Here is a 24,963-nt window from a genome sequence, read left to right as displayed (position 1 = left end):
GTTGGCTTCCTGCGGTGTGTTTCTTTTCTTTTTTTTTTTTTTCCCCCTCCTAGGCTCCATCAAAGGTGTCTCTGTTATTGAAATATGAAGCCATTTCCTCTCCAAAACCCTTGGTTACTCAAGGCGGGAATCAATGGACCTATATACTCTCCCAGGAGTTATAAATAAACGTCTATTTGTTCAGGAGGCGTTTTCCCGCGTGTCCCAGCATCTTCCCCCATAGTTATTTTGGGGTGTGTGTGTGTGTGTGTGTGTGTGTGTGTGTGTGTGTGTGTGTCTATGTGTGTGTGCACCCGCGCGCGCCCTGTGCCCATCTGGTTCTAATCCTGGGTATGGATCCATAAACCAACCCCACCCATCTCGTCTGCCCCTCGCATTCCTCACTCTATAAATAAATCCAGGTTCTTTGAGCTCTGTCATCCAGGGATACAATAGCAGTTGTCTGTTAACGCAGATTCAAACCCAGTATCGATAGAGTCCAATAAACAAGAAAATACACTTCTTGCAATTTGGGTGGAAGGGCACCTCCAGGGTAGGAAACTTTGTCCGCTGTTGCCATAATTGCCTCTCTACCTAGCCACCCTGGATCTACTGGGGAAAGGGAGACGGAAAAGCTAGGACATCTCCTACCTTTGGGTTTTCCTTTTAACAGAGGCTAAAAATCAAAGCGAAAATGTACTGTCCTGGCGTTTCTGCCTCACACCGCTGCCCCATAGCTCATTCTCCCGACCCCTTGCCCCAGCCTCTCTGTACAGACCCCGGAGTGGTGAGGCTGCAGGAGGTGTGGTGTGGGTGGGGGCTTGTGGCTGTAGCTGCTTTCCCCAAACCCTGAGCGGGCTACTCCGGGGTCTGAGCAGAGTGGAAAGTCGTCTAAGAAGCTGCTGTTTCACAAGATCTGGGCACAGAGCTGCCCCTCCCTTCCTCCCTGAAGTTTGCATGAAGTGCACGTTAGGCTGTAATTAGGGGATCTGGGAGGAGAACTTTGCTGGTGACGCTTTGCTTTTCTTCTGCTCTTGGTGAGAAAGTGCCTCCTTCTTCCCAGGACCAGGACCTCTGCCATCCAGCGCCACAAAGAGACATTCTGCGCATACACACACACACACACACACACACACACACACACACACACACACACACGAGCGCGAGCGCGCACACACACACACACACACACACACACACACACACACGAGCGCGCGCGCGCGCGCACACACACACACTTGCCCAGAGACAAACTTAAGGTGAGGAGAAAGAGCGCTAGCTTCACTTGATCTCCAGGCTCCAACCTCAGCAGGACTTGAGAGCATCTGAACTTCTGGATTTCAGAACAAGGTAAAACTTCCATAAAATTTTCACTCTTCCTCTCAAACATTAATTCCTTGAAGATTTCAGAGAGCAATACATATTATGATGTATATATACATTAAAACAGATTTCCTTATTTTCTTTCATTTTCTTTTGAGTTTAACATGACACCTCAATTTTTTTTTAAAGACTCATATTTTCAGATGAAATACTGGATTGCAATAAAAAGCTCAGTCTAGATTGGGGTAAGGATTAACTCTACTATCCTGGCTTTTCCTCCTGTTACTATAAATCTGGTAGGCACGTGGTTTCCAAGCGGTGGCTTTTCCATCTGTGTTTCAACAAGCGTTTTCATAGCACCTGAGATAAAAAAAAAAAAAAAAAGAGTCTAGGTTGAAGGAAATGCTGAGGAATGGGAATGTCCATTCCAGATTTTAGAGTTTTGTTTTAGGGAATATATAGGTTTGTGTGGAAAAGAAAGTTACTGTAATCATAGGAAATACCTGTTAGATTGATAATCTTTGAGGTGTTACCAATTTTGGTCCCTGCTGCTCCAGTTAATTGTGAAATTAAGATCATAGAGTTATGACATGCTTCATATATTGAATGATTTGATAATTAATTTTAAGGTGCTGAAAAATATTTTAAGGTCATAGTTGTTAAGATTACTAATTAAAAGTTGCTTAAAGGATTTACGTGTTGAGACTGTTCACCACTCTAGGCAAATCTGAACACTTTGGGGCTTAAATGAAGTTGTTTTCTTCCCCTGAATTTGACTATTGTGTTCAAAATGAGATGGTTTATTATTTTGAAAATAAGTTATTTTATTTTCATTTATCACTGGAAAAACACACCGAGTGGCCAGTACATTTGGGAATTTTTAGGGTGGAAAGTGTTCCTGTACATGTTCCAACGTGATGTCGTAAAATCAAACATACTGGCTGGCATCTTGGAAGCTAACGGTTTTTAAGAAATAAAGCCTGTGAATTAATTTCTAAGTGAAACGTAATATTTATTCATTACAAATGTAGTTTCTCGTAATCATTCTATTTGATTATTTCAGAGTACTACATTGCAGTAATTTTATACACACTTCCGTGACTTCAATATTTCAATGGAATCATAAAATGGGAACATTGTTCTATCGGAAATGTATCATAGTAGTTCTCTCTGAATAACTTTTAGTGTGATAATTCTTACATCAGTGTTTAACTTCAGTTTCATTTACTCCTACTAATAAAGAAGTTTTCGATTCCATTCAGTAAAACAGAATGTGTGCCAGAGGTCTATTGAGCATTTATTAGTCTTTAGTCATTTGGGGGCTATCTGTTCTCAATAATTTAATTGTTTAAGCTGAGAGAATGATGTTACATTTTTGGTAACCTCTTCACAAAATTGGAAACAGCTTTTAAAATGGGAAAACTAGATAAGCAGAAGTAATTTTCCTTAAACTTAATTAAATAAGCGAGAGAAAACCAACAACCTCAAAAGATTGGTCCCCAGGGAGAATGTACCCAGAGGCCAGTGTTCCAGAAGTGTCCTGGGGGTCTGAGCTTTCTATGAGAAACAAAAAAAGAGAAGACCATCATGTTCTTATAAAGTGAGCCATTTATTTATCGTCAGCAGGCCCTGTCTCTCAGAGGAATGACTGACACTGTAATTTCGAAGTACTAAAGAGACTTTCACGGAGAAGAATCAATTCATTATATCCCTAGTGGTTTCACTTCCTCTTCCTTCCTTTGGGAGCAAGCAACACATCCAGGATAAATACATTTGGCAGAATATGCAGAAAGATACTTTATAAGTAGATGGTTTACCAAAGTCCTGCCTTTTAACATCTTGGTTGCAGAAGACTGGCATTTTCTGAAGAGTTGAAGAAGACTTTAAATCTAAAGGTAGAACTGTACTTCGTTTCTGGAAAAATGAACACGAATCCTTTTTCAGGAAATAACTCCCTTTTCCAGAAAACACTAGTGCTGGTTTTCTTTTCATTTCCTTTTGCTTGTTTCCCATGCATGTTTTATTTTCCAGATTACTTTTTTAAGATAATGGTATTCCACCAATTAAAATTCCAACAAAATGCAAAGCAAATTTGAAAATAACTTTTACATCAGAGTCTTCTGTTGCCTTTAGTTAATTTTCCAACATCCTGGATTCATTATTAGTAACCATGGTACTTGGTCTGTGTTATTTAACGTACTTAGTCTGTTATTTAAAGGTGACAAAATATTGTTGTAGGAAAATGGGGAGGGATGAAACCTGAATATACTTAGGATTTTAATCAATAGTGTTTAAGGAGAATTAGAGGAAAGAGCTGGTTAAACAAATATTAGGTGTAGAGTGGACGTGATAGCATAAATTAATAATGCAGCTCTTTATTTACACCATGAAAGGTAGGGTCTGTGATGGTTCAGTGTGTGAAGTACGGTCCCTGTGTGCCACCTAGTGGTTGAGTTGAAGAAGGCTTTCTCACCAGCCTCTCACTAAAAACTGAGACTTCCATTCTGTTGACATTGAACACTAACTGCATGGCAGACGTTGGGGTAGGTGCTCACAGTAGAAAATTCAGCAAGTGTCTTTTACATAATTTAAAAATCAAGGCACCATTTAACTGTTGATTAAATTCCCGGTGGTTGCATTTAAAATCAGTTTACTCTTTCCTGGGTAATTTACCATCAACTTTCTGCCTCCATGAGGATATAGTTTAATAACTGTGACTCGCTTCTAATAGAGAATGTGTTTTTTTTACAGAGATGTCATGACCTAGTTCAAGAAAGGATGGGGATACTTTGAATCTTGAATCACTGTTTCTCCTATGGAAATACACTTCTGTAAAGTTCAGTGTTGCTGAGAGTAAATGGGTAAATAATTACTAGCTTAAAAGGCTAGCACACAGATACTCACACATATTACATCTTCTCTAGATATTTTTTCATTAAATGTAAAAAGATAGTAGTAAAATTTGTTTGGGGGTACTAGAGGTATTGCCCTCAAACACTAAAAATTAGCATGGAGAACAACTTCTTCAATATCTGTTGTTCATATGCAGTTTTGAAGCAGGAACACCACTTTCATTAAATTGACATGATAGGAAAAAAATCCTAAAAAAGAACTATTAGAAGGAAAGCTGCTGTTTGAAAGAAGCATCGGGATGTCATAGATTAATCCATCAGAATATTGCACTGAGAATTTTGAAAAACTTTTCTCCAGGAGGTATGTGAATTATTATTCCAAGTGGCTTTTTGCAAGATCTATGACTTAATGGCAACAGTGTTCAGCACATCAGCATTAATCAAGACAAGTTCTGAAATTCACATTGGAAGGTAAAATGCCTTGGTAAGAAAAAAAAAAAGAAGATTAATGTGTTACTTGCTGAGTGAGCTCCAGTGGTGTAATCCACAAATCAAGTTGGGGCTGCTGGTGTGGAATGGAAGCTTCCTAGTTAGGGGACTTTGGTTTTGTGTATGGCAGTGAGACCTACATGGGGAAAGAAGGAAAGCCTCTCATTAATGCCACAAAATTATAGCCTGAGTCGATCAGAGGCAGTGGCTGGAAACACTATCAATCATGTAAAAGAAAGCATATTATGTTAATTCTTATTTCCAGTAAGTTGTTAGCCACCAGAAACAAACCATTCTGTTAACAATTTCATCGGACCATCCTCATGATTTAGCACGAATCCCATACTTGTACTTCCAGGACCTAAAAGTCAGAGGCCGTGAAAGTAGAACTTTAGACATGGATTGGAAATGTGTCATTCATGGTTTCAGATGGCTTAGTGATACTAGACAAGAACAAGTGTGTGAGTGAGAACCCGCCAAGCTCTCCGAAATGGTCTGCTGCTGCTGGGTTCTCGGTGATATCGTACAGAGTGGGTCCACCTGATGGCCTCTCCCAGGGATGGGGACCCCGAGGGGGCTGCTGGTAGTGCAGTGTTCTTAGCCACATGCAGATCCAGCCAGGATTTGTTTAAAATAGCAAATGGTGCTGGACTATTTTGAGCTTCTATTCATTGTTTTATAGTTTAACAGGGGAGTGAGAGAGTGACGCCTGAGATGTGGGGATGGGGGGGGCAATGCTAGAAGGCCAGGAGGCTATTTGCAAAACAAGGCAAAACAAAAACAAGCAAAACAAACTCGCAAAATTAAAGTCACAGAACACTGACTACATACAGTTCAGGGATTGATTCTCAAATTTGTAAGGGCAACAGAAATTTCCCCTTTTGTCCAACCCAGAGAGAACACAAATCACTTGATTTGTTCCTAAATTCCAATTATGATACTCCAGTTACATTCACTGTATTAAATAAAATCCAATTAAGTTAAACAACATTCAAATTACTTTTATGGTAAATCTGGATTTTCCTAAACTTTCCCGAACGTTTCATGGATAATATCTTGGATCAGTCTCCACCTATACCGTGTGAATTTTTCTCATTTTGACTCTCTTACTACAATTTGAGGATCACCTCATTTGATCATTCATGCACTTATTTGTTCATTCAACAAAAATGTATTAAATCCTTGCTATTTGCCAGGCACTGTGCTAGCACTATGTGCTGGGACCCTCACTTTATACCATGAAAATTCATTCTAAAAAATTCAGAAAGTCAAAACTGACTGATAATGAATCTAAAACACTGCAAGATCCTGAGGTACATGGAGTAACAGAAACACACAGAAAGTTCTAGCCTCATAGTTTTTGTATTAAGAGAATTTTGAGCATGCATCTTTAAAATCATGTTCCTTGTTTGCTATCTAGCTGAGTGGATAAGAACTTTGGTTTTTTGTTGTGTGGGTGCAGATGGGCCTGGGAGGGTGGCTCTGACACTGCAGACCTCCAGGAGGGCGAGGCTTCCAATAATCTGTCTGCTTGGATGGACAGGAAAAGCAAAAATTCATTTGCACACAGTTGCTGCCTGACAGTTTGCATCTAAAATTCAGATTGAACACAGAATGACTGAGTGCTTACCATTTGCACCAGACACCATGCTAGGTGTTGCAGAGTAATTGGCTCAAGGAGTTCACAAGCTGGTGGGGGAAGACAGATGGATGCACATCATGAATCACTAGTAAAATTTGCCACGTAGGTGAAGTTTGTCTTCATAGTCTCCTGGGTCTCTTTTCTTTGCCTTTATCCAAACTTTCCACCCTGCCTCTATCTCATAAAGTGAGACTCCTGCTCTCTACCCCCACCCCAGAGGATCTGATACTTCTCTGGTTTATTGATTTCTTGACTGACTGATTACACTTCAGTGTGAATGAGTTTCACTCATGCATTTACATTTCAAGCCTTTTATGTCTCTAAAGTAAATGTTTTGTTTTCTGTGAAAAGAATTTCAAACATTCAGGGGCCTTCCTATCCTTACACCAAAGGGTGTAATTAAGCTGATTTAGTCCTCCATGGTCTTCAATCTCTCAGTTACCCGACTCCATATGTGAGGCTAGAGGGACTCCCTCAAGGCCCGTTTCTAGAAACTTGAAGGATCTTGAGTCCTGTTAATGGTTGGCTCCTTTTAGCTGTGCCTGATTAACCTGTCCTTTCACCCTCTCCCCAGAGCTGTGCCCAGACCAAGTGTCCCCTCTCCCACCTGGAGGGGCCTCCAAAGCCCATCCCTTTGAACCCTTCCGTTTACTTTGCCAAAACCCGCTCTCAAGTCCTCTCAGCCCTTCATTGCCACGCTTGGGTCGCTGCCCCTGGACAGGTAAAGCACCTAGAGCTTCTTATGTTCTACCATTTGAGCCCTTGGGCCACCCTAAACGTCCACGTCTAGAGGGAGGGAATATTTGGTCCAAGGACTCCTCTAAGTAAAGGGGCTGAGGGAAGATGAAATATGCATGGGGTAAGCATAGGAATTAGCCACCATGTTGAAAATACGGGTCAAAGTCAACATCTTTTAAAAAATGAAAGGTACTTCACTACAATTGGTTACAGAGAAATTTTGACATTGATGTTGATTATAGATTCTGGAAAACTAACTACGGGGGGAAATATGAAGATCTGCTTTGCCTTTATATAAAGAAAGCTAACCAGAGTCATTTGTGTTCTTTCCCATTTTTTGTTTAATTAACATATAGCATAATGATAGCCATATCTTATTATGTTCCAGATTTATGTTCTCATTGATTACATTCCTTTGATTATGCCACCATAGTTTGGTACTCCTGTAAGATACTGGTCTGTTCTTATTTGAAGATATGCTGACCACATTTTAAATTGCCAGGACTGATAACCCAGATTTAGAGACTTTCCTTCCCCTTCTTCCTGTGGCCTAAAATAGAAGGATCATTGGTCTGCATTATTCACCTAGCTGGGAGATCTAGATGTCGGAAATTCAGTAGGTGCCCTGCCAATGCTATTCTTGTCAGTGCCCAGTACAGGGCAGAACATGGGGCTTCCGGGGTCTCCCGGCCTTTTATTCCAAGTGCCTATATTCCAGATGTCAGAACACTTCCCAACCTCAGGCCATTCCCTGACTCAGCCTTTGTTTCCTTTTTGGTCTTGTGATCTTTCAGTGTTGTTAAATGCATAAAATCTTCCCAGATTTAAATAATAATAATTGGTATAAAATGAATAATGTAAATAGAATTGATAATTTCAATAAATCTCTAAATTTAAGGAAAGCAAGACTAGAGGCTGGAAATGAGTTGAGAGAGGCCTTGGACCCGTGTAGGCATGATCTAATAAGGATGCATTTGTTGGATGGAAGACAGAAGTCAAGGAGAGTGTGACTGTTTCAAGGGCAGACGATAACACAAAGAGAGATGTGACAGACTAAGATTAAGACTGAAGGAAGAGGGGCGCCTGGGTAGCTCAGTCATTAAGCATTTGCCTTTCGGCTCAGGTCATGATCCCAGGGTCCTGGGATCGAGCCCTGCATCAGGATCCCTGCTCCTCAGGGGGAAGCCTGCTTCTCCCTCTCCTACTCCCCCTGCTTGTGTTCCTGCTCTCGCTCGCTCTCTGTCAAATAAATAAGTATCTTTAAAAAAAATTTTTTTAAAGAATGCAGGAAGAATAAAAGTTTCTGGGAGAATACGGTGAATCTAATTTAGGAAGAACAATAGGACATCCAAGAACCCATGTGAGTTGAATGTATATATCTTCAGCACAGGGGAGAAGTTGTGGCTGAAAATAGAGATTTGGAAGCCTTTGGTACTAAAATGGTAGTTGAAAATCATACAGAAGAGGGAAGGAGATCACCCAGGAAAAAGCAAAGGGGAAAACAGCTGACTGTGAACTGAAACCCAGGAAAAAATTGATAAAAATGACTTTTGCCATTGTTTGGGCATGATCTTAACTTGTATTTTATCAACTATAAATGTCCACTGAGTTGGATAACATCAGTGTTATTAATCTTTATATCTCAGAGTCTTAGACCTCTGCATATAGAAGGTGCCAGACATGTTCGTTGAATTAAATGAAATTAAAATGGCATTTCCGAGCCTTGATACTCTAAAGACAGATTTTCATAATGATAACTCTGAACCTGGGTAAGACCCCAAAATGTCTGAATTGTAGTTATTTATTCAATTTTGTCCAATACTGAGCTAGCTTTAAATATATGTTGTTGCATTTTGTTGTTTAAAAATCAGTAATCAATGTGTGGTGTAGATGGTAATTCACCAGAGTACTTGATTAACCTTAGCCCATGTTGTTTAGCTTACCATACAAATGAGTTCACCACAGAATGCAGCCTAGCTCAGGTCCATTTATAATAATTTTCCTAGTTCCTTGATCTTGAAGACCTCCTAATCTTAGAGCAGATTTGGAGCCCAGAATCCTGGATTTCTCTGGTTTTCCCAGCAACTGGCTTTTTTTCCCCCAGTTCTTCTCCTTCCCTCCGCCCTCCATACTACAACTGCCATATAAAATCCAAAGGATAATTGAATGATGTTTAGTATAAGTATGTCTCAAATATTTCATGGTACATACTTATATTAATGAGATTATTTGTTGTTCATCTGAAGTTCAAATTTAGCTGGGTGTCCTGTATTTTTTATTGGCTAAATTAGATAACACTACCCTACACTTGAAGTTACTGTTACTAGAATATGGCAAACAAGAATTTCCCCATGAAACTTCTGAACGCTCTCCTTCTAAGTCAACAAATGAAGCTACCGAATCTATCTTCAATAGTTAAATTATTAAAAAGATAATCAAAATGAAATTAACTATGATATACCATTCAGTGCAAATGTATCAAACATTTATAATGATGGTGTTTTATATATATAGCCTGTACACTAAGGGCTATATTAAGAATGCCATAAATGTATATTAGTGATCATGTGTTTCAGTCTATCTAAAATGTGTTAAAATAATGTACATGTTAAAAAATTAAACTTTTTAATACTCACTTTTTCAAGTTGGTAATGATAATAAAACAAGAAATCATTTTGAAATGAAAAAAAGCCTCCATTCATACATACATGTACAATGGGTATAAATTCCCAAGTATTCTGACTGCAGAAATACCTGAAAGGGATCCTTTCCCTTGTTAATTATGTCAAACTGTAGTTGTGCTGCCACCTTGTGATGTGTTGAGGTATGATCCAACTTCACCAGTCCATTAACCTGTTTTCCCAGCTTGACCATTTGGTCAATGTTAAAATTATTCCTCAGGTGATTAATATTTTTCATTTTACCAAAGAATGCCATACATGTTATACTTAGAAAGGGCTCTCAAGTATTTAATGCACATATTTTCTAGAAGTTTAAAATACTGTCTACAAATTAATAAATGATTCTTAAGATAATAAATTATAAGTCCTTTAGTACTGTTTTATGTTTTATGACTGAATTTTGGTTGTATCTGCATGTATATTAAGTTCACTTGACCTTTCAACCTGAATTTCCCATAAACTACTTGAACTTAACATGTCCAAAATTGAAATCTTTATATCCTGTATACCAAGCCTGGCCCATGCCATTTCTACACAGATACCAAGGCCATATAATTTATGAGCTAAACCAGAACACTTTGAAAATGAAATGGTGTGCCTTACTAATTATTCCAGCAAAGTGATATAGACCAAGACTCTCTCAAGCCAACTGCTTGTCTTATATGCAAGTTAAAAATCATCATAGTCCCAGTCATCCAAACTAGAATACTTGGATTTCTGGACTACTGCTCCATCAAAATGACCTGGAACCTCCATCCCAGACTTCCTCTCTTCCTTCTACCTGTTTGCTCCCTTTTACTTTCACATTGTCCTCCACTGTCCATCACCTTGCCAACATTCTCACTGTCTTGGTCCTGTTGTCAGCAGATGAACCCACCAGCCCAAAATCCTTTTTCAGGAAAACCTAACTGCCCCACTTCTTCCATACTTGCTCTAAATTGCTGGGAACTGCTAGGAAAAAACCATAACCACCCTGCAGAATGGGGCCACTGTATAACCATTGTATCTGACTTCAGCTGGATCTCTAATGCTGTGTGGCAATTCTACCATATTTCTTGGAAGTTTTGTTTCTTGAACCCCCTGAAGCAGATGTCCAAGCCTCCCTGAAAATAGAAGCCGCCTAGAAAGAACTCTGTCACTGTCCTGCCACCAAAACTAGTCCTTGACCACCAGCACCCCCATATATTCTTTTTTCCCTTCTATTAGGAGAAAAAGGTATCCTTTACCTCTAAGAGTCTAAGGCAGACATTATGCCCTGAACTCTAGATCCCATGTCCCCCAGTCTTCTCAGAGAGAGTCCCTATCAATTAAGCTTTTTCTCTCTTACATCTTCAACCTCTCCCACTCTGATTATTTCTTCCTAATGGCATTTAATCACAGTCATATCTTTTTGTCTTGAAAATATATAATTCTCCCTAATCTCACATATAGTCTATCTACCAATCTTTCTCCTTCCCATCAAAGCCACACTTCATGAATTACCTATGTTCACTCTCTCCCTCTTCACCCCCTCCCCTCCTCAACTCACAGCAATGTGCTTTCTCCTGCAACTACTCCTGTGGAACGCTCCTCCTTGGGGTCACCAATGATTTGTTTTCAGTATGTTTTCTTTCTCCTAAATTTGAACTGCTCCCAATTTTATCTAGTGTAGTAAGTGACACCATTTCCTCTCCACTCTATTTCCAAAACCAGAGAGAAGGGTGTCACCATGTTGACTGTATCCCATAAACATCTCTTGAATATATATACATCCTTTTCTATCTCCATTAGCATAAACCTTACCCTCTGTGACCATCCTCTCTTGCCCGAATTCCTGCAAACCTTACCAATTGGTTTCTGCCCTCGCATCTTCTTGCTTTCTATTGCATTCCCCCACACTGAAGCTAGAGTAATGTTTTTCAAGTATAAATATGAAAACAGTTGCCTGCTTAAGCCCTTCAACACTTATCTATTGCTGTGAAAATTAAGTTCAAATTATTTAATAGCATTTGCAAGGTTCTCAGTGACCAGCTCTAGCTTACCTTTCCAGTTTCACCTCCCTTCATCTAAAATTATCCAGCATACCAGCTGATAGGACCAAAAGGACCAAAACAAACACACAAACAAAAAAATCAAGATAGTAAAACAGAAAATAGAAACAGATCAATAGGAGGGCGCCTGGGTGGCTCAGATGGTTAAGCGTCTGCCTTCGGCTCAGGTCATGATCCCAGGGTCCTGGGATCGAGTCCCGCATCGGGCTCCCTGCTCCTTGGGAGGCTGCTTCTCCCTCTGCTTCTCTCTCTCTCTCTCTCCCCCCACCCTCCGTCTCTCATGAATAAATAAATAAAATCTTTAAAAAAAAAAAAAGAAACAGATCAATAGGAGATCTAAATATCAAAGTTACCAGATACAGATTTTATGTGAGTAATATGTTTAAGAAATTAGACTCAAAGAGATTCTTACCAAAGAACTGGAAACTACCAAAAAAAAAGGGGGGGGGGAGATTTAAATGGAAATTCTAAAACTAGGAGATTGTAGTAACTAAAATTAAGAACTCAATACCTGAGTTTATAAAAAGTTGAGACACACTGAAGAGATAATTAGTAAATGGAAAACTGGTCTGAAAAGTGACAACAACAACAACAACAAAAAGCAGACTGAAACCTAAGAGGAAAAGGGAAGAAGGTACTGGAGTTTGGGGTACAGGGTGCACGGGGAGAGAGGAGTAAAAGACCTATGAGATACAGACATTGCCATTCCCGAAGGAGAAACAGCAAATGGGGCAGAAACAATTTTTTTAGAAATAATAGCTGTGATTGTCCATGTCACAGATTCAAGCACACCAAAGCCACAACAGGATAAATACCAAAATAAAAATAAAAAACCTACACCCAGGCATGGCAGAGAAAAACTGCTAACAAAAACAGAGAGAGACTATCAATAGTGTCCGGCAACAAAAGACTTCAGGTAGATGAACAGGTAGCAAAATTAGCCAGTTGGAAATTTTGCTTTTCTTTCCCCATTAGAAAATGCCCAAAGTCAGCAGGTGGGCTTGCCTGTACTCTGGGTAGCTCTTATCTGCTTGGCCTACTTTCTCTGAGAGAGCAGAATCTTCAGGTCCACAGGGCTGTCAGTGTCCCTCGTTCCCTGAAGGAGCTGGACTGACCCATTTCTGCAGTGACTCAGTTCCTGCAGTCTGTTTTCAGATGTTGTACTATCCTACTGCTGTCGAGGAAAAATTCTGGACAACAGTTTGGGAGGTTCGTATCCATCTGGATCACTATCTCATGTTATCTATGTATTTCTTTTGATTATCTGGGATACCCCGTTGTTGAAGAAGTGGAAAGTGCAGACCCCAGTTAACCAGAAAAAATTCTCCAGAGAATAACTGAAGAATGGAACTCAATAAACAGAGTCATGCTAAACACAAACTGCCAGGTGCATTTTACAGTTACTTGAACTGAATCACAGACCCAGTGGATCTTGTGAGCAAACTCGAACTAAGTATATGACTTAAAACATCATTTCTTTATTTTTTCCCCCATGTGAGGGAAGAAACTTCCTAACTTTGTAACTTTATCACTATCAAATGTTACTTTGAATTACAAAGAAGAAATCAATGTAATGATTGCAAAATTTAGGATTTATATAGGATATTTTACAATGCTATAATTATTTGTTTAAGACACCGAAAGGCAGGTCTTGGTAGCTAAAGTAAATGCAAATTTACTTCAAAGATGATGACAATTCAGGTCTCCAGATTATCTATCCTCTCTCTCCAAACATTGACGCAGTTCTACTCTAATTCTTGGCTCATTCGCTTCTCTCCGGAGGAATCCCTCACACTTGATCCCTCCCACCTGAACTGTGGCTCCTGCCAGGATCATTAATAGAAAACACTTCCTCCAGGCACCCTTACATTGTACTGCTCCCCGAAATAAGTCACTTTTTTCTCAGGTCCCTCTTAATATTTTATTTGCACCACCATTACTCTACTTAGCACACCCTTCTATGTATTCATGCTGTAATTAATTGTTTTTTTAAAAAGATTTTATTTATTTGGCAGAGAGATAGAGAGAGAGCACAAGTAGGCAGAGAGGCAGGCTGAGGGAGAGGGAGAAGCAGGCTCCCCACCGAGCAGGGAGCCTGACGCGGGGCTCGATCCCAGGACCCTGGGATTATGACCTGAGCCAGAGGCAGCCACTTAAACGACCGAGCCACCCAGCCACCCCGCTGTAATTAATTGTTGACACGTCTTTCAGTAATTTGAAGTCTCCTTGTTAGTAGATCGTTGTATCCACCTGATGTCCTTAAGAGTTTTGACCTCAAATGTTAGATATGAATCAGAGTTCAAAGGACCTGATCTGTTCCAGCATTCCACCCACTACAGGAATCCCTCCTGTGATATCATTTGTTGATCGGCTTCAACACCTGCAGTGGCAGAAAGCACTAGGTCTTCCGCAGGGCAACTCATTTCACCTTTAGAGGACTTACCAAAAAGTTCTTCCTGACATTGTGCAAAATGGACTTCCTTAACCCTCACCCATTTGTTCTAGTTTTGTCCTGTGAAGCTACCTTGAATAAGTTTACTATCTTCCTAGTTCATATTTGGGCAATTTACTTCTAAATGTAAAAGAGTAGGTTTTGTTCTGTAAAAGTTTGTTACTTGGGGCACATCATTCCAAACCCTGCAGATTATTTTATTTCTTCTAGCTTCCAAGCCACATTGCAATTACTCTTAGTTTTAGCTTTACAGCCCATGTACAGGCTTTGAGTCTTGAAACTCTATGACTAAAAAGAAAAACCTAATTTATATTAACATGACTTGAAAGCAAACCTCCTGATTGATAGTGCTCACAGAATTATAGAAATGAAAAAGATACTGTCCTTGTCACTGGAAAGGTCTTTTATTAAACAAATATCTGGTGCATCAGAGAAATGGAAAATAAATGTCAGTGCAGAGTTGAAAACCTTTATTGTCAAAATAGAAGGCACTGATCTTCTGCACTCCTTTATTGTGATTTTATCTCATTACGTATTGTTACTATTTCAAATTAATCTTCAGATAGCAGAAAGAGAAGAGCAATGCATCATCATTTAAATATCTGTATCCATGAAATGCTAGGTCATATCAAAAGTTGACACGTAATTTGGTCTAATAGTTACCATTAGTGGTAGGGCATTAATTCCCCAAAGGTAAACCAAAATAGTTCAAAGACTTTGAGATCTAAACATTAAAGGGAAATACTGATTTACTATGATTGGTAAAAAGCAAAATGTGATCTTAATTTGCATTACTACACATCCTGTGAAAAAATGCACTGTCTCCCCTCATCCCTCTTTGCCTCCCCAGCATGAAAATATCCATGCTAAGGATAAGAAGTAAACAATCTGACTCCTAGTTAACTATTATTCCACGGCTTTTCTCTAGGCCAGAAATTGCCACCTCAAACTGATAGGAGGGGAGAAGGTCATTCAAGGATGAGACATCTGCAGTACCTAGAATGCCAGGGTTCCCACTTTTTAAAACTCCTGGGTTTGTTTGTTTGTTTATGTAGAGAGGAGGGCAGAGGGAGAGGGAGAAAGAGACTCTTAAGCAGGCTCCACCCCCAGGGCAGAGCCCTACACGGGGCTTGATCTCAAGACACTGAGATCATGACCTGAGCCGAATCCAGAGTCAGATGCTAAGTAAGTGAGCCACTCAGGCACCCCAATAAGTGTAGTTTTAAATAAAGCATGTGTTGTGACCTACCAACAGAAAGAATGCCAGCATTTTGCTCCTAATGTTAAAGTATAGCTTGAATTTTACTCCTGTTATTATTAACATTTTAATTTTTTGTTGATTACGCCTATTATCCTAAACTATGGAACAGGATTGATTTATTATTAAATATATCAGGAATCAGTTCTTTTTTTGTTTATACATTTCATTTATGTATCAGAAGCTTCTCATGAATTATAAATCCAAATTTTTGGTGCATGGGTGAACACTACATGAAATTCAAGTTTGAATGGACTTTGTAAAAACATTTCCCTTCATCTGTGCCCTGATATACAATTGAAAATTATTTAAGCATACACAAAATGTCTTATAGTATATTGACTGCCTGTGAAGTTGAGATTTTGATATAATTGCATTCGTGCTCTGTGTAATGTTTACAATCCTTTGATTAAAGAAGATTGTTCTGGAGCAGAGCAACTTTCTACCCAGCCCATAATATTTCTCTTGAGGTAAAACAAAGGCATCCTGGGCCTTGATAATTTACAATTTGAACTATAGATTTACTCCTTAAGGACAACCAGAGGAGTATCATTCAGCATGAGCAGGCTCTATATAATTTACCCTAATGATAGTAATCATCATATAAAGTCACCTAAAATATTATGGACACACCTGATTAAAAAAAAAATCTTCATGATTATCTGCTCTTGGCCGATTACTAAATGGTTGAATAGCAAATTGAAAAGGGAATGGAGATGAAAACAAAGTGTATCTTTATTTATAAGGCCAGATCTTTACATTTGGAGGCTATACATCCTTTGCTTGTCGAATGAGATACAAAGTGTAACAGGGATTGGAAGCTTATTTTAAGGGGCAGTATGGAAGGAGATGGAGGAAAGAAGGAATAAATTCTACCAAAAAACTCAAAACCCAAAAACCAAACAAATAAAAAACTCCTTCAGTAGTTTATTGATGGTAAGCTACATCGTACTGAATATTTTACATTTGTTTGGTTCTATCATGGTTCTTTCTACACAGCCCATAGGATTTCTCTTTGAATTAAAACAACAGCATCCCGGGCCTTGATAATTTACAACTTGAACTGTATATTTGAAAACCTCAACTCTATTTTATATATTCTGATAAAGTTTACATTTCACTGACTTAGCATTCTATTTTTTGATCATTTATTGATAACTTATACACAACAGTGAATTTGATTTTTCTTATCCAGTATGTTACATGGAAATTGTTTTTAAAAATTGAAATAGCATATTCTGTACTAAAATAGAATATTTTCACTTAATCAAAAGATTCTGATCCTTAAATAAAATTGAACATTGTAGATTTAAAAAGTTAGAATAGTTTGGGGGAAACTTTTATATCCATCCTGATGAAGCTCCAGTTTAAGTTATTTCAGTTATTTTGGAACTTGTCCTATGGATTCAGGTAGACCTGCATTTAAATCCCAACTGATATTTTACTATGTACTAGCTGCTGCATGCCTTGTGCAAATTATTCAAGCCTTGAGCTTCATTATCCATTTTAAAATAGAATGATTGATAGTATTTGCCTCATAGTGTTTGTAGTTCTGAGAATCTACCAAGAAAATACATGTATTTTATTTTTATAAAATAATAAAAAGTTGATAGCTATTTATATTATTTTCATAAACTACTACTGGGGGACATATAAGTGAATATTTGGCCAATAGTGACAGTACAAATCATTGAGAAAAATACTAGTATATTTAGTTAACATAAGTGCTTATAATTCTATTCATAAAAAACACTGTAAATCAAAATGAAGGGAAAATGTTTTCAATACACATTGAAGACAAAAACGGTACCTTAATATGCAAAAAGTTTTTAAAAATCAATAGTATAGTTTCAACAAGACTGCCAAGACAATTCAATGGAGAAAGTATACTCTTTTCAACAAATGACACTGAGACAACTAAATAGCCACATAAAGAAGAATTAAGTTGGACCTCTACTTCATACCATACACAAAATTAATTATACAGATCAAACACCTAAATGTAAGAGCTAAAACTACAAAATTCATAGAAGAAAACAGAAATGGATATTCATGACCTTGGGTTAGATAATGGTTTCCGAGATAGGACAGTAAAAGTGCAAGCAAACAAAGAAAAAACAGACAAATATGGCTTCATCAAAATTGAAAACCTTTGTGCTCCAAAGGACAATGTCAAGAAAAAGAAAAGATTGGAAGATGGATTGGAAGAAATATTTGCAAATCATGTATCTATTAAGTGGTACCTAAAATATATAAAGAACACTTACAACTCAACAATAGAAAGAATTTAAAAATGGGCAAAGAATTTGAATAGACATTTCTCCCAAGAAGATATACAACTGAGCAATAAACAAATGAAAAGTTGCTCAACATCATTAATCCCAAGACATTTCTCCCAAGAAGATATACAACTGAGCAATAAACAAATGAAAAGTTGCTCAACATCATTAATCACTGGGAAATCGCAAATAAAAACCAAAATGAGGGGTGCCTGGAGGCTCAGTCGGTTGGGTGGCTGACTCTTGATTTCAGCTCAGGTCATGATCTCAGGGTCAGCCCCATGTTGGGAGGGCTCAGTGTGGAGTCCGCTTGGGATTCTTTCCCTCTTTCTCTCCCTCCCCCCTGCCCCTCCCCCCCATGCATGCACGCTTTCTCTCAAATAAAATCTTTAAAAAAAGAAAAACAAAAAACAAAATGAGATGGCACTTCACACCCACTAGCATGGCTATAATTTAAAAGACACACAATAATTTGTTTAATTAAAACAGTCCTGATGAGGACATGAAGAAATTGTTATCTTCGTGCATTGTTTGTAGGAGTGTAAAATGGGTAAACGGCAATTCCATTACTAGTTCATATCAGCATTATTCATCAGAGGCAAAAAGTGAAAAAATAACCCTAATATCCACCAACTGCTGAATGGATAAGCAAAATGTGATATATTCATGCAAAGGACTATGAAAAAAAAATGAAGTACTTAATGTATGTTACAGAATGGATGAACCTTGAAAACGTGATGCTAAATGAAGGAAGCCAGTCATAAAAGCACCACATACTGTATTATTCCATTTTTATGAAAAGGCTAGCATAGGTAATTCATACAGACAGAAAATAGATTTGTGGTTGTCAGAGAATGGAGAGTGACCATAATGGGTATAAGGTTTCTTTTAGGAGTAACGAAACATTCCAGAAGTAGATAGCAGTAATGGTTGCACAACTTTGTGGATGTATATCTTTAACTTAGTAATCTCACATTGTAGAACTGAGAAATTTACACTGTTAAAATTTACCTATATTTATGTTATTATAATGTTTTATTAGAAAAACAATAAAAATATACTTAAATATCAAAAAATAGGTAATTGCTTAAAATATTTTTGGCATATGTATTTTATACACATAAAGTTTTGGCATCCATGTAAAAGATTCAATGAAATGGAAAGGTGCCCATATACATTCAATTTTATTTATTTTTTTTAAGATTTTTTTTTAATTTATTTATTCATGAAAGACAGACAGAGAGAGAGAGAGAAGCAGAGGGAGAAGCAGGCTCCCAAGGAGCAGGGAGTCCGACGCGGGATTCGATCCCAGGACCCTGGGATCATGACCTGAGCCGAAGGCAGACGCTTAACCATCTGAGCCACCCAGGCGCCCTACATTCAATTTTAGAAATCACTTTTTGAACCACCATATAATTTGGTTTTATTTCAGTAAAAATAAAAGGAGCATTTGTATTTGGCTAAAGGTACGCAATAAATATCTTGGCTATTGTAGATAATACATAGTGGTACATATATCGTTTTGAGGTAGTATTTTTGTTTTCTTTGGATAAACACCCACTAGTGGAATTACTGAATTATAAGGTGGTTTTATTTTTAATTTTTGGAAGAGTCTCCATACTGTTTTCCACAATGGATGCAACAATTTACCACCAACAGTGCACAAGGGATCCTTTTTCTCTACATCCTCACGAAAACTTATTTTTGGTCTTTTTGATCCTAGCCATTCTGACTGGTATGAGGTGGTATCTCACTGTGGTTTTGGTTTGCATTTCTCTGATGATTAGTGATGTTGAGCATCTGTATGTCTTCTTTGGAAAAATGTCTATTCAGACCATCTGCCCATTTTTAATCAGATTATTTGGGTTTTTTGGTGTTATGCTGTATAAGTCTTCATCTATTTTGGATATTAACCCCATATCAGATATATCATTTGCAAATCTCTCTGCTCATTCAGTAGGTTACCTTTTCATTTTGTTGATTGTTTCTTTTGCTGTGCAAAAGCTTTTAATTTTGATGTAGTCCCAATAATTTGTTTTTGCTACTGTTTCCCTTCACTGAGGAGATACATCCATAAATATGTTGCTAAGGGCAATGTCCAAGAGATTACTGCCCATACTTTCTTTTAGGACTTCTATGTTTTCAGGTCTAACATTTAGGTCATTAATTCATTTTGAATGATTTCATTCATATTTTATAAGAAAGCGATCCAGTTTCTTTCTTTCTCTCTCTCTCCCTTCCTTCCTTCCTTCCTTCACATGAGGCCGTTCAGGTTTCCCAATACCTTTAAGTGAAAAGACTGTCTTTTCTCCATTATAGATTCTTGCCTCCTTTGTTGTAGATTAATTAACCATATAAGTTTGGGTTTATTTCAGGACTCTCTCTCCTGTTCCATTGATCTATATATCCATCTCTCCTTTTGCTTTTGATTTCTAACTTAATTCTACTATGGTCAGAGAGTATATTCTGTATGAGTTTGATCCTTCTACATTTATTGAGAATTATTTTATGGCCTAGAATGTAATATCTTGTAGAATCCTGGTACATGCCTGTTATACACTCGAAAGGAATGTATATTCTGCTGTTATTGAAAGAATGTTGTATACTATCAATGAGATCAAGTTGATTTATAGTGTCCAAGTCTTTTACATGTTTACTGATTTTTCTGACTACTTATTCTATAAATTATTGATAAAGAGATATTCTAATCTCTTATAGTTGTATTGGGTTAAAATCTTCATGTATTTTGAAACTCTGTTATTAAGGGCATACATTTTTAAGACTGTAATGTGTTACTAATGATTTTATCATTTTATCATTATGAAATTATTCTCTTTTCCTTGCTGATATTTTTTGTTGTGTAATCTACTTTGTTTGATTTTAATATAGTCTCCCCAGCTTCCTTTTTATTAGCGTTAGCATGTTATATACTTTTGCATCCTCTTATTTTTAATATATTTTTGTCCTTTTCATTTGAAATGAATATCTTTTAGAAAATACACAGTTAAATCATTCTTTTAAATTCAACTGACAATCTCTGCCTTTTAATAGTTTTCTTGGATCATTTACATTAAACATAAATATTGATATGGTTGGTTCTGACTCTATCAGCTTGCTAATTTTTCTATTTGCCTCTTCTATTTTTCATTCCTTCCCCCCCTTTTCTTTTTTTTTTTTTTTGGATTAATTTTTGCATTAAAGAATTTTTCGGTGTGCCTGGCTGACTTAGCCGGTAGAGCATGCAACTCTTGATCTAGAGGTTGGAGTTCAAGCCCCACGTTGGGGGTACAGATTACTTAAATTCTTTCTTTGAACCCGTCTCTCTTCTCCTCCTCACCCCTCCCCTCCCCTTTCCTCCCCTCTTCTCTCTTCTCCATTATTCTGCCCTGTGCTCTCTGGCTTCCTTGGATTTCCAGAACTCTGGGTTCCATCCCCTCAACTGAAGCTTCCCAATGGCATTGGTGTAGATTCCATCATCCAGCACTGAAGCATAGAAAATTTCCTTAGGCCATAACCTGAGACAATCACACAGCTCACCTCAATATTTTGAGTGCTGTGTTTTTTTCTATACTTTGTCCATTTCCCTTTTAGTTATTTTAGACAAGAGGGTAAATCCTGCCCCTCTTACTCCATCCTGATCAGAAGCTGAAGTTCTATATGGTTTTATTTTCATATTTTTGCTCTTCTTCATTTTTGTAGTTTTTCTAAAAGAATACACATATACATAGAAACTTGTAATAATAAAAATATGTGACTTATTTTAATAAAGGAGACAGGATAGTATTAAAGGATTTATTTGATGATTAATCATATTAACATGCTTGAATATATAACAAATAATTATATAGTTTTCAACTTTTTTACCAACATCCAAATTATATCAGATAGCTTTCCCTGAGAGGAGAAAATGAAAGGCACACAAATATCATAATTTAAGGTAGAAAAATGGGGAAAAATCTTTAAAAAAGACATGTGGCTCTTTGGATACATAAAACTCATATTTAAAAACCCTAAAATGCTACAATGGTACTTAAGAAAATAACATTAACTTGGCTCTAAATTACCCAGCATTTTTCTTATTCTAGGTTCCAATGTGTTCCCTCAAGTCCCCGTTTACAGATGTTTCTCTCATGACCAAACAGCTAATGAGAATTCCATGGCCTAAGTACTCTACTTTGAATAACATCTTACACTTTCCCCAAACTCAGATTCATCACACTACTAAAAACCTGTTTCTACATCTGTGACTTTGGCTTTTATGATCTCCTTGGGTGGCTCGTTTATTCCTGGCATTTCTAAACCTCAAATTATGAAAAAATTTCTCTGAAAAAAAGTACCAGAGATTCTTAACTATGGGTGCTTTGGGTTTTTAAGGGCAAAAAGAAAAGACCAAGGTATTTTCAAAATGATTATCCTTTGCATTATATCCAAATAGATATGACAGAGGACTAGTGCCAGGAATGTGTCCCATGCAATCTTTCCTCTTAAGTAAGCCGAAGATTGCTTCCTCAATTAGTTCAAACTTCTGGGTGGTCTTCTAAAAAAATAGCTCTTTGCAGAAAATAGTGAACTAATAATACTGTAAATATAAAATAGTATTAATTCTTTAACTTTGAAGCAAAGAAAGAATGAATTGCAAGTTAGTGTTTTTTGTTTATTAATACAGAATTTCTTTAACTTTTAAGAGGGAAAAATTCTACATAAATCCAATGGAATAAAAAATATTTTTTTAAAGATGTGTCTATATTTGGGCTTAGAATTAACTGAGTTTAATTAATTGTGTGTGTTTGTGTAAAGTACTTGTGACATTTCAAGAAAACTTTGTCTTTTTAACTGAAAGAAAGCTGACTTTCAATCTTATACCAGCGTACTTTTAAAAACCATTCATTTCAAACTTAGTCCATCCTGACCATACCTAAAATAGCTTTCCAAAGATTTCCCTTCACAAATCTTCTACAACTTTCCTTCATATTCAGATTTAGTACCAAGCCATTTTTCTCTAAACAACCAGTCTTATTTAGGACAAAATTACTTTCTTTTACCTTCACCAAAAATGCATTCCCATTCCTTAGGTCTTTCTTACACACACAGACTTGCTTCCCTTATTTCCATCAGTCTTAATTACATTTAGCAGAATTTTGCACTCTTAGAAACCTTAGTGAAAATAAGTAGTAACCAATTGTGAACTGTTACACCAGAACTCTTTAGACAGCAAATTTATGAAACAGTTAAGCACAAAGCATGTTTACCAACAGACCCAAATATCTTTAGTTTCTTTGCAATAGGAAGTCAAACGCACAAACCTATATCCACTAATCAATGCTTTAGCACTTTATCCTATTTGGAAAAGACCTAGATGTCCAGTGAATTTAATCCCATTTATCACCCAAGCAAACTTTAAAAAGTTTCAGGTTACCAAAGACTGAAATCTATCTCAACAATTACCCATGAAAACTTTGAGACAGACAAGATTAACCATCTTTTTAAGTCATCTTTTTGCTAACAAATTGCAACAGAGATAACACAAGCTTATTTGACTTTCAACAAACCTAGATAGAACTAGTTTGATATTTAAAGCCGGTAACTCCAAAGATATATCTATTTTAATTAAACCAACAAACTTAACTTAGTTTAAATACTGAATTATGTTCCACCTGAGGCCACTTAAAAGTCAATCAATTTGGGGGTATGTGGGTGGCTCAGTCAGTTAAGCATCTGCCTTTGGCTCAGGTCATGATCCCGGGGTCCCGGGATCAAGCCCGACAAGGGGCTCCTTGCTCAGTGGGGAGCCTGCTTCTCCCTCTCCTGCTGCCCCTCTCCCAGTCATGCTCTCTCTCTTGCTTGCTTTCTCTCAAAGAAGTAAATAAAATCTTACTAAAATAAAGTCGGTCAATATGTTCTCCGTTATCAATTTTTACCTGGGGCACCAGTGGGGAAATCAGAAGTGGGCTGTGTGTGCAGGCCGCATGGCACCCAAGGTAGTGCAGACACAGGAGAAGGAGCAGGAGAGGCAGAAGAGGCAGAGTGTTGCCAGAAGGCAGAGAAAGAGGGTTCCCAGGTCTAAACCTCATCAGCTCAGAGAGATGAACAGACGCCATGGTTTTTTCCACCAATATGGGAATCTGCAGTCCATCTCTGCTGGGTGAAGACAGAACTTGCCCAAAACAAAGGGAGTGTCGTCAGCTGCTCGGGAATATTCCTTGAAGTCCCAGTCCTGAGGTAGACTAACCATAGTTGGCTCCAATTATACCTATTAACCTGGGAAATGAGGGAGAAATCCCCACATCTGTTGGGAGCAAGAACAGTGAGAGAGAGTCCACATCCCCTCCATTGCAGATGGCCTGTGTTTCCTCCAACCTGGGTTCTACCAGGAGGAGGCCTATTTAGATAATTATCATCCAGTGTGTCAGGAGGGAGTTGACTAGTCTGGTTACTGACTAAACATATTCTTCCCTGTTTCCTGCAGAAGAGATCTAACTGATAGATTCTACTGAGGCCATGCAGTGTTACAGGAGATCAATCTTTTCCTAAATTTTGCAATTCATATTGTTTCCAGTGGATTTAAAAGTCATCCCAAGGGAGAGTCGTTGGGGACTGAAGAAGCCTATTGAAGCCATACTCCTAGAAAAGTAGCGAAAGTCCATTACCAAAAATTGCCCCACCCCTGACTCCCAGGTGGGGTCCCATGCAGGATATGTCAAAGATTCTGTGTGTCAAAAGTGATCAGAGGCATCCCTCTAAGAAAAATCGCTACTGATCACCACACTGCTTTACCATGAAGGCACTCCTGTCATAAAAGGCCCGGTCACAGGGATGCTAGTGTGCCCCCACTTCTCCATGGCAACCTAGGCTACAGATGGGTGCCTAGGAAATACCACACCATGCCATCCCATGCCCTGAAGCCTGCGTTATTGCCCTGCCCTGAGGGTCGTGCCTTATTTTACCTTGCCTTGAAGAATCTGCCATTTTTAACCCATGGAAAACACTAGAAACGTTCTACAAGGGGAAATTACCCAATTTGGTAACTTAAGTAGTTCGTAGAGGACATTGACAAAAAACAATAAAGATAGAAATCCATTATGATCTAAGAGATATTCTAACACATGTGGTCTTTACAGCCATCTCCTCTAGGAAATGTCCCTGGCTGGGTTTTAATTCAATCGAGTACTGGTTTCAGACAGCTCCGAGCAGAGGGCCGGTGGTCTGTGCTCAAGACAGACAACTTTGTACAAGGACAGAA

At 37.9% G+C, this 24,963-nt stretch overlaps 1 protein-coding gene and 1 long non-coding RNA gene across 3 annotated transcripts in view; one reads left to right on the top strand and one right to left on the bottom strand.

Moving 5' to 3' along the window:
• Positions 1-1,153: 1,153 nt before the first annotated feature.
• HAPLN1 (hyaluronan and proteoglycan link protein 1) overlaps positions 1,154-24,963 on the top strand; it is a 75,170-nt gene continuing 51,360 nt past the window's right edge. For both annotated transcript variants that reach the window (XM_073887699.1, XM_025866594.2), the window contains exon 1: positions 1,154-1,329. The gene's annotated coding sequence lies outside the window, so the exon portion shown is untranslated. The remainder of the gene's footprint in view (positions 1,330-24,963) is intronic.
• The window catches only part of LOC141371632 (uncharacterized), a 30,935-nt gene continuing 7,540 nt past the window's right edge, over positions 1,569-24,963 (bottom strand). The window contains exon 3 of the long non-coding RNA XR_012376720.1: positions 1,569-1,662. This is a non-coding gene — a long non-coding RNA (uncharacterized lncRNA). The remainder of the gene's footprint in view (positions 1,663-24,963) is intronic.

Source organism: Callorhinus ursinus, unplaced genomic scaffold, assembly GCF_003265705.2.
Source record: "Callorhinus ursinus isolate GAN/ISIS: 27379988/994484 unplaced genomic scaffold, GSC_fseal_2.0 scaffold3, whole genome shotgun sequence".
Taxonomy (NCBI): Eukaryota; Metazoa; Chordata; class Mammalia; order Carnivora; family Otariidae; genus Callorhinus; species Callorhinus ursinus.
Note: the sequence above shows the minus strand (reverse complement) of the source record. Positions and strands in the feature narration are given on the sequence as shown.